Source organism: Ctenocephalides felis, unplaced genomic scaffold, assembly GCF_003426905.1.
Source record: "Ctenocephalides felis isolate EL2017-DRISC unplaced genomic scaffold, ASM342690v1 CF-g0.4_SCAFFOLD_03573, whole genome shotgun sequence".
NCBI lineage: Eukaryota > Metazoa > Arthropoda > Insecta > Siphonaptera > Pulicidae > Ctenocephalides > Ctenocephalides felis.
The window spans coordinates 11,360,990-11,379,189 of record NW_020539727.1 but is presented as its reverse complement, the minus strand read 5'-3'; the positions used below and the strand labels follow the sequence as shown (position 1 = coordinate 11,379,189).

Here is an 18,200-nt window from a genome sequence, read left to right as displayed (position 1 = left end):
TTTAATAAATAAGTTATATTTGTCCTCTTTACAAATTTTCACCAGCCCCCGTCTACGAGATCAAGTGATCTTCATACATTGTGGTCACATATAACATAACTAACTAACTGCCTAGTAAACATCGATTGCATAACAAGATATCTGATTCATTCAATTTATGCGGTCTATATTTCTCGCTAAATAAATTCTCTAGAGAGAAGAGACGGCTTATGAATGAACCGATGTATATATAATAACTAGAGCTAATTATTACACTGACTACGTAATTAATTATTGTTGTTGTTGGTACGGAACTAAACGTTTCTCTTGTCACGTTTTTAAGTGTTTACACACACGAGACAACGTGATGTAATAAAGGATCTTGCATGACTAATGTAATTTATGGTGCCACATAATAATTGTTGGCATTCTTGGAATCGAATTATTTGTTGAAGTTGAATTTGTTGGCATCGGTTGGGAAATTGGAGGAAGGCGCAGTTTGTGGTCTGACTGATGGAGATATGAAAGTTTGGACTTTGGAATTGGTGGATAAAATTAGGTTAGGCAGTGGAATACTCTACATTTTTTTAAACAGCACTCAGAACTAATGAGGCCTATGAGCTTCTGTAATGATACTCCTTAAATACTTGTTTTCTTAGAAGGCATCCCAACTGTCGCCTTATCTTTATTCTTGATGAATTTTTATAATACTGGGGGTATATTGTATAGGGTCCGCCAAATAACTTTTTTTTTGAAATTTCTATGAATAAACTACTGATTTTTTTAATTTGAAATTATAGTTTTGGTTTGTAAGGGAAATGCAAATGGCAGCCTAACTTTTAAATTGTAGCCAAAAAATCAAAATGGATGCTAAAGATTCAAAATGGCTGCAAAAGTTAAATGGCGGACCCTTTATAATGCCGAAAGGGCTATACTTTGAAATATATTTGATATAAAGGGTCTTGCATGACCAATGTGATGGTGATGGTGACACATAATAATTGTTGGCATTCTTGGAATCGATTATTTGTTGAAGTTGAATTTGTTGGCATCGGTTGGGAAATTGGAGGAACCACGCAGTTTGTGGTATGGCAGATGAAGATATGAAAGTTTGGACTTTGGAATTGTTGGATAAAATTAGGTAGCAACGGTGGAATACTCTACTTTTTTATGAGACCTATGATATTTTGTAATAATACTGCTTAATTACGTAGCTTTTTAGAAACCATCGCCTTTATCTGTATATATTAAAATGGAAGTATGTATGTGTGTCTGTGTTAAAATCACAGTATTACTTGGCTTAACTATTTTCACATATTCTGTCTCTATATTTACAAGTGAATATGGATATTGGACAGCTTGTTGCAAGCAAGGCCATAGGCGCTACCACTACGTCACATTACTTCAATCTTCATAATTTTTTTGAGATTTTCCAATTTTCCTTGAATTATACTTAACGAACGATATTATGTTCAGCATTTATTCTATCATAGGGCTCGCCCGTAAATATGTGGTTAGAGATATGGGATTTTGAACAGCTTGTTGCAAGCAAGGCCATAGGCTCTACCACTACGTCACATTACTCCAATCTTTATATTTTTTTTGAGATTTTTCAATTTCCTTGAATTATACTTAACTAACGATATTATGTTCAGCATTTATTCTATCATAGAGCACGTCCGTAAGTATGTGGTTAGAGATATGGGATTTGAGGACACAGGTTCGATACCCGCCTCGAACAGACATTATGTCGCAGTAGTTTAAAAATCGGTTTTTACTTGGAAATATAGATAGCAATATCTTTCAAACTTAAAATAGCCCTTGTCTGGCATTGCTCTATCAATAATATAAAAAGTTTAATAAGAAATTGATAATATAAAATGGAATAACTTTTTGGATTACCATCTATAAAAACAATTGAGTAAAACATCACAATAGCTTAGAATAATACAACTTGAACGTTTTTATACTCTTTAATATTCATTATCGTGAAAGTTAGCAATTACATTATTCGTGTGGTTTATTTTAATTATGATAATTTTTTTTTGTGACTCAAATTTATTTTTGTACTAAAATGCATTTTACATAATTTATCGCAAGGAAACTGCCCAGTTCTTCAACAAAACAACATATTACGTACAAACACAAATAATAGCAATGACACTTAGTCATTCTTACATACAAAATATTTGCATTAGTAAATTGGCAAACGAGATCTTCATTCAAAATAGACATTGTAATAAACTGTTTGATTCACTTTAATCAAAATATCGTAAACATAAACTTGAATGTGAATGTGATGCTGCTTAATCGAATCACAACAATAATAATTTTTGTTTTTTTAATTATCCAGAAGCTCTTTATTTATGGAATGTGGCCTTCTCCGTGGCCTAGAGGTTGAGCTTTTGGTCTTGCAACTAGAAGTTTTCAGATTTAATAACCGTCTCGGGCAGCCTTGAAAAATAGATGGATTTTACTTGAAAATATAGAAGGATGTACGTTTCCGAGTAAAAATTCCCAAATGGTTTAATGCATTAAAGTAAAAATTGTCTCGAGTTGCTTTTTAAAAAACCACATGGTTGAGAATTACCATCATAAAGCTTATAGGACTCTTAAAGTCTGATTGCTGTTTAAAAAATAAGAAAATGTAAAATATGTTTCAATAATATAGTGACAATATATAATATAACAATAATATTCTCTAACTTTTTAGCTATTTTGATATGCATATTAATTTTCATAATTATTTTTGTAACATCTGTTACAAATGAACTAGGATCAAATTTAATATTTAGCATGAACGAAAAATCTAATCAAGTTTTTTATATACATATATTTTAGTTACATGCAAATACTTCTTAGCTAAATTTTAAGTTACAAACAATGATTAATTTTACAATGTTTATGAAATTAAATTCGAATTCCTAAGAATGTCTTTAAAGAATATTGTCTTATATATCCTATATATATCCTATATATATATATCTTATATATCTTATATAAGTCCGATTTGTTTCTTGAAATTTTGCTTAAATATAAAACTAAAAATAACAAAAGCAAAAATTTCAAATTTAATTTTTCATAAAATCATAAATGCTGTTTGCACTGTTTTATTTCTGATCTCACTGTTTATAAAGTATGAATATTAATTTTTGTATTCATTTCTAATATCTAATGCTTATTTAGAAAATAGAAATTGCCAACAATTTGCTTTAAAGCACTTATTTGCTATTAGCTTATGATTTTGAATTAACTGAAAATGTAATGAAATTATTATATAATATTATTAATTAATTAAGAACAACTGATAGGAGCTTCAGCCTTGCAACTACAAGGTTCCAGGTTTAATTCCCATTTTTGAGTGTCTGATATCAGTGTATTGATATCAGCGTATGCATTGATATCAATTCTTTCTTGAAAATATTGATCAAAATATTTTGTGAAAATAGTCCTTTCCCAGCATTGCTGCATAAGATTAACAATATATCATCAGTATTCTTATAATAAAAAGAATTATCACAAAAACTCTAGAATTTACGTTCTGATTGATGTTCAAAAATTAGACGAAGAGTTCATTTGTATAAATTTCTAAATGTGTTACTACCCTGCATTATACTACTACCCCCTGCATTATCCTGTCGTTCAGACATCAAATGTAGGATGTCAGATCAACTGTCAGGCATGTAAAACCTTTTTGAATATTTAACATAAGAATCCTCTTCAAAAAGTTCAAGACTGTCAAATTGTTTACTGATAATTTCAAAGTTCAAAGGTAAATTTGTTGACATACATACATTAATGGACTATGTAAATGTATTAAATTTCTTCATCCAACCCCAGTCGCTAAGGGTATTTTAGCACTTGCTAAATTTACATCGATGCAGATATTTTTAAAATTACAGGCCATTATTATGAAACCTTATATTTTTCGCCTACGCCACTTGAATATAGAAAGATTTGTGAATATTTATATAAATGTGTGTGTGTGTATTTTGTGCTATTTTGGTACGGCACGTGTTTTGCTGTTCAATTGCATGTTTTACAAAAGGTATGGTTGCGTAATTTCATCAAGCTAAACGTATCTTGGAGAAATACATCTCATTTTGAAATTAAAGCGTTTTGTAATGGATGTGCAGGACGTGTTTTGAATGGCAATCAGAATAAGAAAAATTCTTATTAATAGCTTTTAGAAGGCAACCCAATGGTTGACTATCCTCTAACTAATAGATAGAAGGCAACCCAATGGTTGACCATCCTCTAGCTGATAGAAGGCAATTACTACATTCTGTTCTGATAATAATTATTTTTACAAATAGCTTTTAGAAGGCAACCCAATGGTTGGCCATCCTCGAGCCAACGAGCTTATTAGTAGATTCTGTTCTAATACTAATGTGAGTGGCTTAAGTCGTACGTTTTTTTTTGAGTAGCAATCAGAATTTATGATAAATTAATTACTACTGGCAACCCAGTGGTCGACCACTAGATAGATTATATATCACATCAGCATTAGAACAAAATTAAATAATAGATTTGCTTAAGTCGCCCTTTTTTAAATAGCAATTAGAATTTGAGGATTATTAAAATTATCACTGGCAACCCAGGGTTGGCCAATCTCTATCTGATGAAATTGATTCTGATTATTATTAAATTTTGTTCTAGTACTGAGTGATATATACAGTTGCTCAATTCGTACGTTTCTTGGATAGCAATTACAATTTTATGATTACTAGAATTACCATGACAACCCAGTGGTTGACCATCTTATATCTGATGAGATTATTGTTAAATTTTGTCATGCAAACCATTATTGATTGCACCTACTTGTCTTTTCCAATTTGAGCAAACTTTTGAAAAACTGAATTGATCATTTATTTCTTCAGATTTATGAAAAGAAATCTATAGAAAAATCTCTATTAAACCAAATTAGTAGGAATTTTGCACAACTACTCAGTCTTTAAAGTTTGAAATTAAAATTAATGACATAATCTAAACCATTCTATTATTTAAATATGCTTCAACGAATGTCGAAAGAATAGAAAATTAAATATATCAACAAGGAAAAAATTACAAGATCGAATTTCTGCTATTATGCTTTCAATTGATCCAAAAATATTAGCAAAAAACTTTGCAAAGAGTTTAGTTTTAAATCATTTTGTTCATATATTCGACTAGCCTTCAAATTATAAGAATTTGCTTTTCAAGTAAATAGTTCTATTTATTGGTACTAGTTGATGTAATTTATAATTATCAGGAGAATTATAATTTGGGTAAGACTTAAGCAACCTTACAATTCATTTATCACATTTTTGATCTATAATCTCCGTGAAAATCTGTTATCACTACTACTTGATATTAAGCTGGATGCGGTGAGTATCTAATCCGGGAACTGTGATTGCTAGATTACGTACTAATCCAGAATTACTGACTAGCTTTATCATTTTTTGTTATAGATTTTATTTGAAGGCAACCCAATGCTTATCTTTTTGTAACTGTGATAAGTCTAGAATTTTGGAGCGACGCCTCAAAGTGCTATTTTCGCTTGAAAACAAGTTAATTATCTTTAGTTTCCAGTAAAATGGATATTCTTACTGCTTGATATACACGTGACGATTGATTGATTTTAACTCTGACTTACTTCATCACTTGTTTCCCTACAAAATAAAACTCATGCTTTATTTTTGTCGTTCTATTTTCTAACAACATGATTTGTTTTAGAAATCAGTGCAATTAAAATTGTTAAGTAATTTGGCAAACTAATTATCTTTCGATTACAACAAAGTTTTGCTGCTTGATATTCGCCAAAATGAAGAAGCCTTATAATAATTAGAAGCCTTATAATAATTAGAAATATTTGAAATAACTCAAACAAAAATAAAAATTCAAACAGAAATTAAAACTATTCCTAGTATTCTATAAGTTGATATAATGCCTATAACCTAGTCCATTTTTTGTAACTATATTATTACATATATTTCTAATAGCAATTTGCAATATGTTGCCTTGAAACTCTTCAGGATTATTTTTACTTGAAATCATTTTTTAATAAAAAGTGATATCACTACTGCTTGATGTCTGGTGAAAAAAGCACTTGGAACATACAGGTTAAAGATAAAATAAATTTGTTTTCACAAAAATAATTTTGTTTTAATTTTTCAAACCCTTACTACTTGATAATACAATTGATCTAAATTCAAAGATTATTATTTTACTATTATTATTTTATTATTATTATTATTATTATTATTATTATTAATATTATCTTACTATTTCTATTATTGTTATTTTGTTATATTTTATTATTTTTCTAGTATTATTTTATTATTCTGAAATTTTATTTATATTATTTATTAATCTTATTTTTATTATTATTTACTTATATTTTACATTAAATCATATTACGGATATTATTTTTATGTAAATTTTATCCTTTGCTCTTTTATTTATTTAAACTTATATTATTATTTATCACTATTACTTGATGTTAATAAATTAGCAGTTGTAATAATTATTAAAATTAAAAAAAAAAAAAAAAAAATTATTTTCCGCAATAGATATTTCTTAAGGTGAAACGGTTTTTTCGGTCTAAAAATATCAACAAGAAACACATTAACGAGTCTGTGTGAAACTAGAAATAGAACTTTGTCGAGCTTAAGTGAAATTTTGGATAAGACTAAAAGGTAAATGTCAAGAGACTAAGGTCAGAGGTGAAATGAAAATGGATGTTGGAGATTCTATCGAAATCTGATTTCTTTAATTAATGTTTTTTGCACGTTTGGAATAAAACATTGTACTTTAAATAAAGAAAGAGAAATTTGTTTTTCCTAAAATTTTCTTTATCTCATTATTTTCTTACTAATTTATAGAGTACAAAAAGTGTATACATAAATATATTTCTTACTGCAATAATTAGCTAGTATATGATATTACTGTTTATGGACATGGCAAAAAAATGAAAGTTTTTAAAATCAAGAACAAAATTTGATGAAATTAATATTAAACTTTAGATTTGTTAGACCAATATAAATAATCTGTTATATAATTTACAGTGTCAAATCATTTATTACAATTTTTTAAATAAACTACACGAATCATTAATGAGTAAACACTTGATGCAATCTTTACTAAATATGATGCAATTTCATGAACAATTTCATCTTCATTCTTAACAAACTAGTTAAGACTAGTCGTAAAGATTTTTTTTGTCATTTTTTTTCGCCGAGCTTTTTTCGCCGTATACTACATATGACATTCTAGGTGCAACTATTTTAATTAGAAAATTCTTGATGTTGACTCTTATGGGACAATTGTTGTAGTCAATGGCGTTATCATGGCAACGCTATGTTATGCTTGTTTCTTGGTAGTATAAAGTATGATTATTTTCACAGTTACCAAAAAACAAGCACAACAGAGCGTTGCCATGACAACGCTATGTGTTGGGCTCTGTTAGGGCAGTATTGCCTTTTGCTGGTTGTCACGAAACTGTCACAAAGCTATACCTATGATGTTTTTTTATTGTTTATTTGTTGACTTTGTATACACGTACATTAGTCATATACATTTTATAAGTCATCTTTACACTTTTATTTTATTTTATTGTATATAATTAAATAGCGAATCATATATTCTTTTTTGTCAATAATGTTATAAAATTGGTTTGAAGGGAGATTTTTAGCCTTACTATCTCCCTCCATAATTCTTTCCTACCCTTTTTCCATTTTTTGCATTCCATAATGGCGTGCTCAGCATCCGCCCTAGTCACTCCACCCAGCAATAGCATTTATAAGAGCTTTTATTTTCATTTTGATACAGTCAACGGCTGACTAACTAACCTCCAAATAGCACAAATGTTAAAATAACATTAGCTGGACTTTGGTCATATTTTATTTAAAAGTGCAACACTTCAGTCCATATTATTTTGAACTCCTTAAGTTATCTATTATTACTATATTATATATCGGATAAAACAAGTCACCCAGAACAGCTAATGAGCTTACAGTAACATTTTAAACGAATTAAGTGTGACTATAGCCTTAATAAGTGTAGTCAAGAATAGGCCCATAAATTAATATCATATAAATATTTTCAATATGTTTTATTCTGAGAAATTTCTACTAATCTGCGTCATATTCAACCTGGACCCTCGAGCATAATTTGTTCTGCGGTTTTTGCGTAAGAAATCTACGCTCCTCGACACACGATCTATGTAATAAAAACATCATTAAAATCAAATATAAATACCTATAATAATTTTCTATTTATAAACATCATATCCGCTTCAATATTTTCGTACATATATCTCCTCTTGCTGATCATTAAAATGTATTTTTGCTCACACGAACAGAAGAAATATGCTTTTATAACTTGCAGAACAACTCGAGTAGTTTATTTCGGGAACATCATAAACGAACATCAATAAAGCGAATGTTGACATATGCCAATAGTTTTCGACAAAAAAAAGATGGACAGTTATCATATTTTTAGAATTTAGGCATATGATGAGTGGGCGGGACGGGAGATATAAATAAAATCAGGGTATATGCCAATAGTAAAAGAAATAAAAAAAATTACTATATTTTATCGATCGGTATATACCACTAATCCCAGGCTTGATATCAACCTCTGCCAGTGTGATTTGCCTGATATTTTTACCTGAGGTAGTAATACATCTCAAATCTAATCTCAAATCAAAATATGCTTTTTGTGGGCATTGCTGCCATACATATACGCCAATACTAATATATGTTTGAGAATAAATTGCTAGGTTAGGATGTACGTTAGCAAATACATCTCATAGGAGAAGTTATAAAGTACAATAAACAATTTTGTTGTTAAAGACGTACTACTTTTTGATTTTCTATTTTTTTAATTATTTTTTTTACTTACAGTTTTATCATTCGCTTATAAAAGTGTAATTGACATCATGTAAAAACAAATACCTTATATTGTACAAAAGAAATTCGACAGCTCGACATTGTTGACAAAAGAATTTCGAAGAGATTATATGCTGATAATTTTATAAAATTTTGAAAATTTTATTGTTATTTCTTATTTTATATTTCATAATTTTTAATAGATTTTTTTATAACCTACTTTTAAAAATCAACTGAAGAAGGATGAAGTTGGGACTCAAAACTTACGGAAGTTCATTCAATTGCATTCGTAACGTTTAATACGCCTAAGTGAAAAAAATTAATATTATTTTTATTCTAATTTAAAAATATTATTTATACATTATTTATATACAACAAATAGAAATACAAAATTTTGTCACAAAATTTATGGTACATTTTTATTTTTTAACACAAAACATCTAGATGAATTAACTGACTGAGAAAAAATTAAAATCGACTACCCAAATCGTCAAATTCCTAGAAAAAGTAGGACTAAATAAATGATGAAATAAAATTCTGCGAAATCTTTAAGCTCAACATTTTTTTCTTTATAAAGAATGGGATTTTTCTTAGAAAGATGGGTTGATTTATATTGAAGATGCGTTTAAAATTATTAATAAGTTCAGATAGCATAGTTTGGAATTGTTTTGGATTTTTTGAACTAAAGTATTTTGATTCATTTTTTTTCGAAGATATCCCATTCTTTAGAAAACTATTTTTTTCCTATCAAACTTAATTTAATTTTGATAATCATACATTAGATGATTTCGATCAACAGTTACATAATATAAAAATGGACCATTTTGTGAAGTCGTTTACTTAATTTTTTAAGCTCAACATTTTTTTCTTTATGAATAATGAGATATTTTCTTAGGAAGATGGGTTTTTAGATTGAAGATGCGTTTAAAATTATTAATATGTTCAAGTAGCATTGTTTTGAAGTGTTTTGGATTTTTTGAATTAAGGTATTTTGATTCATTCTTTCGAAGAAATTTACAACAGGTTTTTTTCATATCAAATTTAATTTAATTTTGATAATCATGCATTAGATGATTTCCATTGAAAGTTACATAATATAAAAATTGACTATTTTATGAAGAGGTTTACTTAATTTTTTAAGCTCAACATTTTTTTCCTTATAAAAATTGAGATATTTTCTTAGAAATGTGGGTCGATTTATATTGAAGATGGGTTTAAATTTATTAATATGTTCAGAGAGCAGCATAGTTTTGAATTGTTTTGGATTTTTTTGAACCAAGATATTTTGATTCATTCTTTTGAAGGAATTTAGGAAAGATTTTGTTACTAGTCAAACTTAATTTAATTTTGATAATCACATTAGATGATTTTGATCGAGAGGTGTACATAAATTTATATTTATAATGAAACTCGAGTAAAATTTTTATACATATTTATTTGCTTTAATTTTTACTGGTTTAGCTACTAAGGCGGATTTACAGATTCACAACAAAACTCCAAATTTATTTGAAATAATTTGGATTCAATAGCAAATGTACTTGTTTTCTTTTTTTTGCTCCTTGACAGCTAAAAAAAATTTGATAAATTTTTATAAACCTGATTGTTTTGTCCTGATTTTCTACAACAATTTTATTTGCTGACATAGAAATCAAGTAGTTTGCTAATATAAAAAATTATAATATTGGGTTTAAAATATAGTCTTTCTTAAATTAGTTTCTTATTGTATTTTTCTCTGGTTAATATGCAAAATTTGATTAACTAGTGTTATTATTTTATTGTTTCTACTTTTCATACTTTTTGGCTGAATTATAAGAAATACATCTTGTTCTCTACTATACAATTCAAATGAATTTATATTTAATTTCTCTGCATTTATATTTATATATGCATATTCATGTATGTATATTTTTATTCTAATTTGATTTATATATTGTCGAAAATATTTCTCCGCATGCCTTCAAAATTAAAATGGCATCATAAGAATTTCGGAGCAGCTCCTATAGATTATTTTTATATCTTCGGCCGTTGGTTAATTTATTTTTAAATTAAAATACATATGACCGGAAACTTGTGGGTTTGATTTTTGACATTCCTTGAAAAAGATAACCTTGCCAAATCTAAAATACAAATATGTATATATATATATATATATATATATATATATATCGTAAAAATTCTCGGGATGTTTGTATATTATCGAAATAGAACTAATTAGCTCTAACCAACCACTAAAAATAGATGCATTGCTGTGTGGTTCGTATAGTTGAAATAATAAATAAAATGATACTTTTGGAACCATAAATTTATAAAATAAAATATTATTAAATAATACTCATTATGCTTTTGAAAATGTGCCAAAAATTTGAATCGAATCCATATGAAGGTCATGGTCCTGCTTAAGAATATAATTGTCAATAACTAATTATTCTGTTTTATGTAATTAACAAAATTGAAAGAAAAAAGGACTTGTTTTTTTATATAAAATGAGAACAAAAAGTTTAACTACTTAATTTATTTTTAAAATAAATCTTATCATATTTAATAGGACTGCAAATAATTTTATAAAATTAGTAATATTGTAGACATGGTCTTGCAATAATTATATATGGAAAATTTAATTTAAATTTATTTCATATAAAATTAAGTTATTAAAGATTTATTATGCTTATGAAAAAAATTATTTTCATCAGTTTTCCAAAAAAAAAATTATTTGCTATGGATTGCATAGACTCAAAGAAATTTGTATTACTGATTGTCTATAATGAATTAAAAAAAAAGGTCTTAGAAAGCTTTTTTTGAACTTTCTGATAAAATGTGGAAGTAATGTCAAACGTTTATTTTCCTATAGACTAAACTTTAGCATTTTTTCCATCCAAATTTTATGCAGATTTTAAATTTGTATATGTAAATATATATCTGCATTTTCTTTGGCGATTTCAAATGCATTTCAATGAACTGTCAGTCATATTTAATGCAATATGACATAATGCATTAATGCATAGAAGTCTGGCATAATTTCAACTGACTTATAGAAATAATATCTAATTAATAATGGATTTTACATTCTAAGTCATCAGACTTTGAGAATAAAATATTATATTTTATTTAATAAGTATTAAAAATCGGTTTAGGTATTTTTGAGTAAACGTCGATGAAAGTTCTAATTATGACAAGCGCCAAGAAAACGATACTAATTTTTGCAAACTTTGACGAATTTTTAAAATCAAACGACTTGTCGTAGGGCCGTAATATTTTAGTATGATCTATAAGACTATGGTATCTACCGTCAAATTAAAATTCACTTTATTAACTTCCCGTAGGGCAAGTTATAGTAATCGCAAAAAAATCGAAAATGAAAATTTTTATATATCTTTACGTTTCAGAGGTTTCTGAACATTTTGGTATACCTTAGAAAAAATGGATGTATGTGTGTGTGTGTGTGTGTGTGTGTATGTGTGTGTATGTATGTATGTATGTGTGTGTATGTATGTGCGGATACAAATTTTCGTCGACGATTTCAGGAACACGGATCAACCGATTTGAATAATTCAAAAAACATTCGATCCGTATTGATAAGGAGACGTGCTGATTAGTTTTTGGCAAAGGCAGGTCAAGCCGTTCCGAAGATACGGGGCAAAAAGTTCCGAAAACGGTAACTCAGTTTTTAAGAGAACGGAGCGTCCGATTTCAATAATTCAAAAAACATTTTATTTGTATTGACAAGATGAAGAATCGATACAACTTTCATGAAGGTAGGTCCAGCGGTTTCGGAGATATAGAGGAAAAAGTAAAAAAATGAGCCATTTGGCGGTCAAAAATGATCATTAGACATATGCACATCAAATTATCAGACATTTTATAGAGATTTTAACAATAAGTATACATTTTGTTAACATTCCTATCATAGTTTTTCAAAAAAAACTAATTTTTTGTCCAATTTATAGTTTCTCAAAAATCTTATTTTTTCAAAGTAATTTTTTTTCAAAAATGTTAATCGTTTTAAAAAAAAATAATAATTTTTGGTACGGGAAGTTCCAGCAATTTGCCTTAAGGCACGATGCCCTAATTGTCTTAAGACAGAATTCCACTTACAGCTAGTTTCAATTATAATTTGTAAGTAATCAGATCTTAAATGTTCTAAAAGTTGATGAAAGAGTATTGGTTAAAATGATTTGATTATTTTAACAAAGTAAAGAAGAATCATTCCTTTTATTAATGCTATTTTCATAAACAGTATGTCGAAATATGAAATTTCTAAGAAAAAAAAATATTGGTTGAAATGATTCGACTATTCTGACAGAATAAAGAAGTATCATTTCTCTTATTAATGCTCTTTTTGTAAATAGTGTTCTGTAAAATATTTTCATTGTTCCTTTGGTGAACTGCGCTAAGAGTTTGATACATTTCTGCATAACGAGAAAATATATTTAAGGTAAAAAATCTGTTTACACACACACATACCTTTTCCAAATTCAGTCTCATTCGATTCAGAATGGCTTGAAACGTAGAATCAGCAAATCGGATTTTTGTATGAAAACAAACTTCTTCTTAGGAAATAACTTCTATAAATATTCGCAAAACATATCGTGTCTCATGAATCGCAACTTCTGCAAATAATAAATTTTCCAATTTTATCCGTACGGCGCCTAAATCCGATGTTCAAATATCAGTACCATACAATATTTAATCTATTTGAAGTCAGTATATTCTAAATGCGGAACGTATGATAAGATCGAGACCCATTTTTTATTGCTGTGTAATATAAGAATTATACAGAGAATGGTAAAAATATCTCTTTAGAATGATATTTATTTTTGATATTTTTAGACATGAGTATTAAGCTCCTATCTTTATTATGCCTATAAATGGATCCTTTGGAGCAATTTGAAAATGTTATAAACATATAGAGGTGTATATATATATACACACACACACATATATATATATATATATATCGGTTTGTATATTTGTATATAAATGTGTATAACCCACAATAAATCTATTTTAGAACTCAGAACGTCGGCCATGCTGCTTTATCTGAAAATAGATATCCAATTTTCCGACAGACGCTTTAGCCAACATAGATATAAATATAGACCATACTTATGCAAATACATCCATATATATATATATATATATATATATATATATATATATATATTAACAAAGTCTAGTAATCGGGTATAGCATCAATAAAAAACATGAATTTCTTTCAAAAATTTATTTTAAATCCATACGTTTCAGCTATAATCCTAGCCTTCATTCAGTGGAAACTAAAAATAAAATTAAAAACTAAAACAATTGAATTGGAGTGAAAAGAAAAAATAACATAGTGAATAGTACTTACAATTAGTTAATCTTAGTGTAAAATTGTAAAATTTTAATAATTCATGGTATCAGGATATGATAATGCACTACACTATGTATTATAAACATTAAACTTGTAAGTACACAATATTTTCACAAAATACTAATTTGAAAAATCACAATTGGATAGTGTGTTGTTCATAGACTGGTTGAAGATATAATGGAGAAAGGACTTTTTAAAAAATATTTTTTACCAAATTTCTACACATGTGTGGAACGAGTTTCAAAACCTTTGCGCGTCGTTTTTATTGTTTTGTGAGAAATTTGGAAATACTGTCTAAATAAAAGAGATTTGTGTCGCACAGCATGTTAAATTCATTCCGATTATTTATTGTTTTATTGTTGTAAATAGTTAAAAAAGATCCTCCTATAATACTTCGTTTGAATAAATTTTGTTTGAATTGTAGTACAGTCGGGTTAGAAAAGTCCATATTGTGTTTTAAAGTATAAATATGCTCTGCGATCATAGTTTTAAATTGCCTTGGATTTTTCGAATTATTTTATGTTGTTGTAAACGTTTCATTAAGTTCTGGCTTGTTTCTCCTATGTAAATTAAATTACAATCTAGACAATTCATTTGATAGACGAGATTTCTAAGTCGTTCGATATATATATATATATATATATATATATATATATATATATACATATATATGTGTGTGTGTGTGTGTGTGAGTGTATGTGTACATTAAGGCGGGTCGCTTTGTATGGGTCAAATAAAAGTCGCATATGCACATATGATTTTCGGATTCTAGGGATCAAAATAAGATACTTTACTGATAAGCGTAACATAGAAACCATACCTCTAACAAAAATTCTCATGTCCCATGCATCGGCCTAAAAATAACGGTTAAAATTTGAAAAATTCCATTTTGACCCATTCAGAGTGCCCCAATTGCGTCCAAATGTATGACCAACCCCAACTAACTTTGGAGGGCCGATCCACCCATGCCTGCGGATCACCCCCCCCCCTGAGAGGTTTCTCAAAATTTAACCCTTATCTTTGGGTCAATGCACAGGACAAAAGAAATCATTTTAGAGGTATGGTTTCTTCAGCAAAGTATCTTATTTTGATCCCTTTCAAAAAAATTCAAAAATTTTTTCATCCGTGCAAATCGACCCTCCCAAATACTCATGCAACTTGCCTTATGTCATATAGAACTTGCTCCTAGTTCAATTGCCAGATGGATGCCTGGAAAAAAATTATGATTTAAGTATACGGATTTATATCTTGATAGATAAAAAGAAGAAAAGTTATTTTTGTACTCGTGCAAATCTAAAAATGCGATAAAGGTATTAAATTAAGTCGGGCGAGCGCTAAATGAATAGAGCCCGCAGTCATTAAGAGCTTAGAATGCCATCGAGCGAGGTAAAAATAGAATTCTTCTCTTTTAATCAAACACACGAATGTATGTGTGTGTAAATTTCTATATATATTTATAAATAGCACTACAAAAATATATTTCGGAAACGATAAACAACAAACAACTAACGAACATATATAATATATGGCATATTGTTGTTTAATGCACCGCCGAGTCTATAACTATGTCTATGATGATGATGATGACATTCATTCACCAAATTAACCGCCACTACGACGGAATGGATAATTTTATATAGGAATGCGTCGGGTTATTTTTGCATTCGAGATGAGTCGCCAAAATATTTCGAAATTTATCGGAAGCGATTATCAAGGTTTCATATCGGATATTTGTTTGGACGGTGATTGAGATCGAGATTTAGAGAACGCCAAAACACATGGGTGATATATCTTTGTAGACGATGATCTTGTTTTTATACAATTTTTGTAAGCAAAGCATTGTTGACACTTAATACTTTTTTTTTAATTTTTATGTACTCACAAAATAGTAAAACTGTGGTAAAAAATTATCAAGGGGGCGTATTGAATATTTGTTTAGTCATAAACGAATACTTTATATTTTTTAGAGTATGGTCTTATTTTTATTTAAGTTGAAAATAACATAGATGGAAGTTATTACCTTTTTAACGTCAATTTTTCTTTATTTCTTTAAATTATCATTCAAAATACATTAAAAGCTTATAATTAGCAAAAACGTATGCTATAATCGAAAAAAACAATTTGTTCTATTGTTTAATTATTGAGTTTTAACATACATTTATTTTTAACATCCTCAGATTTTTCATTTGTTTCATTATTTTCACATACAATCAAAGACGCTCACGCGACACGACGACCAATCACAATCGACCCGTATAGAAATGATATCATCGAGAGCGAATGACGAATCATTGGCACTCGACTCGAGCGTAACGCTCTTCCGTTGCATTCTCACATATTTACACCCGCCTAAAAAGTGAATATGTCTTTGTAGGTGATGGTCTTGTTTTTATATCATTTTTATAAGCAAAACATTGTTGGCAGTTTTTATCATAGATTTCTTACATTTTTACCCTCGTACAAAATAGTCAAACAGTACTTGATTAACTTCCAAAATGGAAAATTTACGTTTCGGGCACAAAGTATTTACGTTCGAGTTATTCTGAATCGTTTGAAACCAAAATTGGTTAAAGTATGTTTTTTGTATAGCGAAGGAAATGCTTTTACGTATCCCAGGCTAGGTCTTTAGTCTGGGTATGTCTGACTCAATACCGCTGACCCCAAAACTACGGGCAAGTTCATAAAACGCAGAAAATAAAAATAAAATACATTGCAATATAAAAATAAGAGATATAAATCAAACTGTCCAACTAAATTGCGAATGAATGATTTTCTAAAAATACTAGTTATTGTGTTTTTAGATCTTTTTTTATAAAAATACTACATGCATAATTTTGTAATATAGAAAAAAATGGGGAAAAATAATCAGCTTTTGAGGAAGCCGCAGTTAAATTTTAGATAGTTAAATAAATTTTCACAGTATTAAAAAGTTTTAACTTTTTTTTTTAACTCTAGAACAGTATTTGCATGCCTCCGAGGCGTACATCGAAATTTTGAATAAATCTATGGAAATTTTGAAAAAATAAAAAGACTATTTGCTACTAAACCAGAGTTTTATATTTTCTGAAATAACCTTTGATATCACAAACTATACAACGACAAAAAACGGATAAAAAATTATTTGTTAAGGACAATACCATTCTAGGGTTAGATGCACTATCGAATAAACTATTCCAATATGTTGAATGAATCTCAAAATGTTTATAGTTTAGCCCTTTCCACTCGGATGCTGCCGCTCTGGCGGCAAAATTCATATAACTCTCGTAATTCACGAGTGGAAAGGGTTAATATTTCAACTGCATTGATGTGTTCCCAAAAATTTAAAATTTGTTTTTTAAAAATTTCATACTGAATTTTTATAAAAACGTTAGCAAATACTTCGAGTATAGTCATAATTGGCTTCGACAACCACTGGGTTGCCATAATTTTTTAAAAAATCTATCTGATTGTTTAGGAGTGAAAATAATATTATCTTTAGAAATATGTCACTGTTAAATAAATAATATTGAAGTTACAAACGTGTCGAGATAGAACTACAAAACTAATACAATGGTTGTGGAATTCGTGACCATATTTAATTAGAATATTTATGTATGTATATACACTGATGATAGGCCAAGACATGGACTCGAATCGTCTTTATTATTATCTTCTATATATATAAAAATAAGTCGGGTTTTCCTTCCTGACGAAATAACTCCAGAACGCACGAACCGATTTCGACAATTTTGCATTCGTTATAAAGGTCTCGGGCTCCGCAAGGTTTAAAGCTAAGAAAATTAGTGGTGCATTGCATCGTGCCTTAATGCAAGCTGCTGGAACTTCACGCACCGTAATTAAATATTCGAGTAATGACATTAGTGAGAATTATCAGAATTATGCTTGGTTAAGTCAACGAGCAATTCTTGCCGCAAAGAATAATGATGTCAACGCACTGAATTTTACCATTTAATCCAAATTCCTGGCGATTTGGTGACATACCAATGATTCTGACTGGTCTT

The 18,200-nt window shown here is 28.5% G+C and overlaps 1 protein-coding gene across 1 annotated transcript in view; it reads left to right on the top strand.

Moving 5' to 3' along the window:
• LOC113389510 (histone deacetylase 9-like) overlaps window positions 1–18,200 on the top strand; it is a 153,590-nt gene that overhangs the window by 119,452 nt on the left and 15,938 nt on the right. The window lies entirely within an intron of this gene.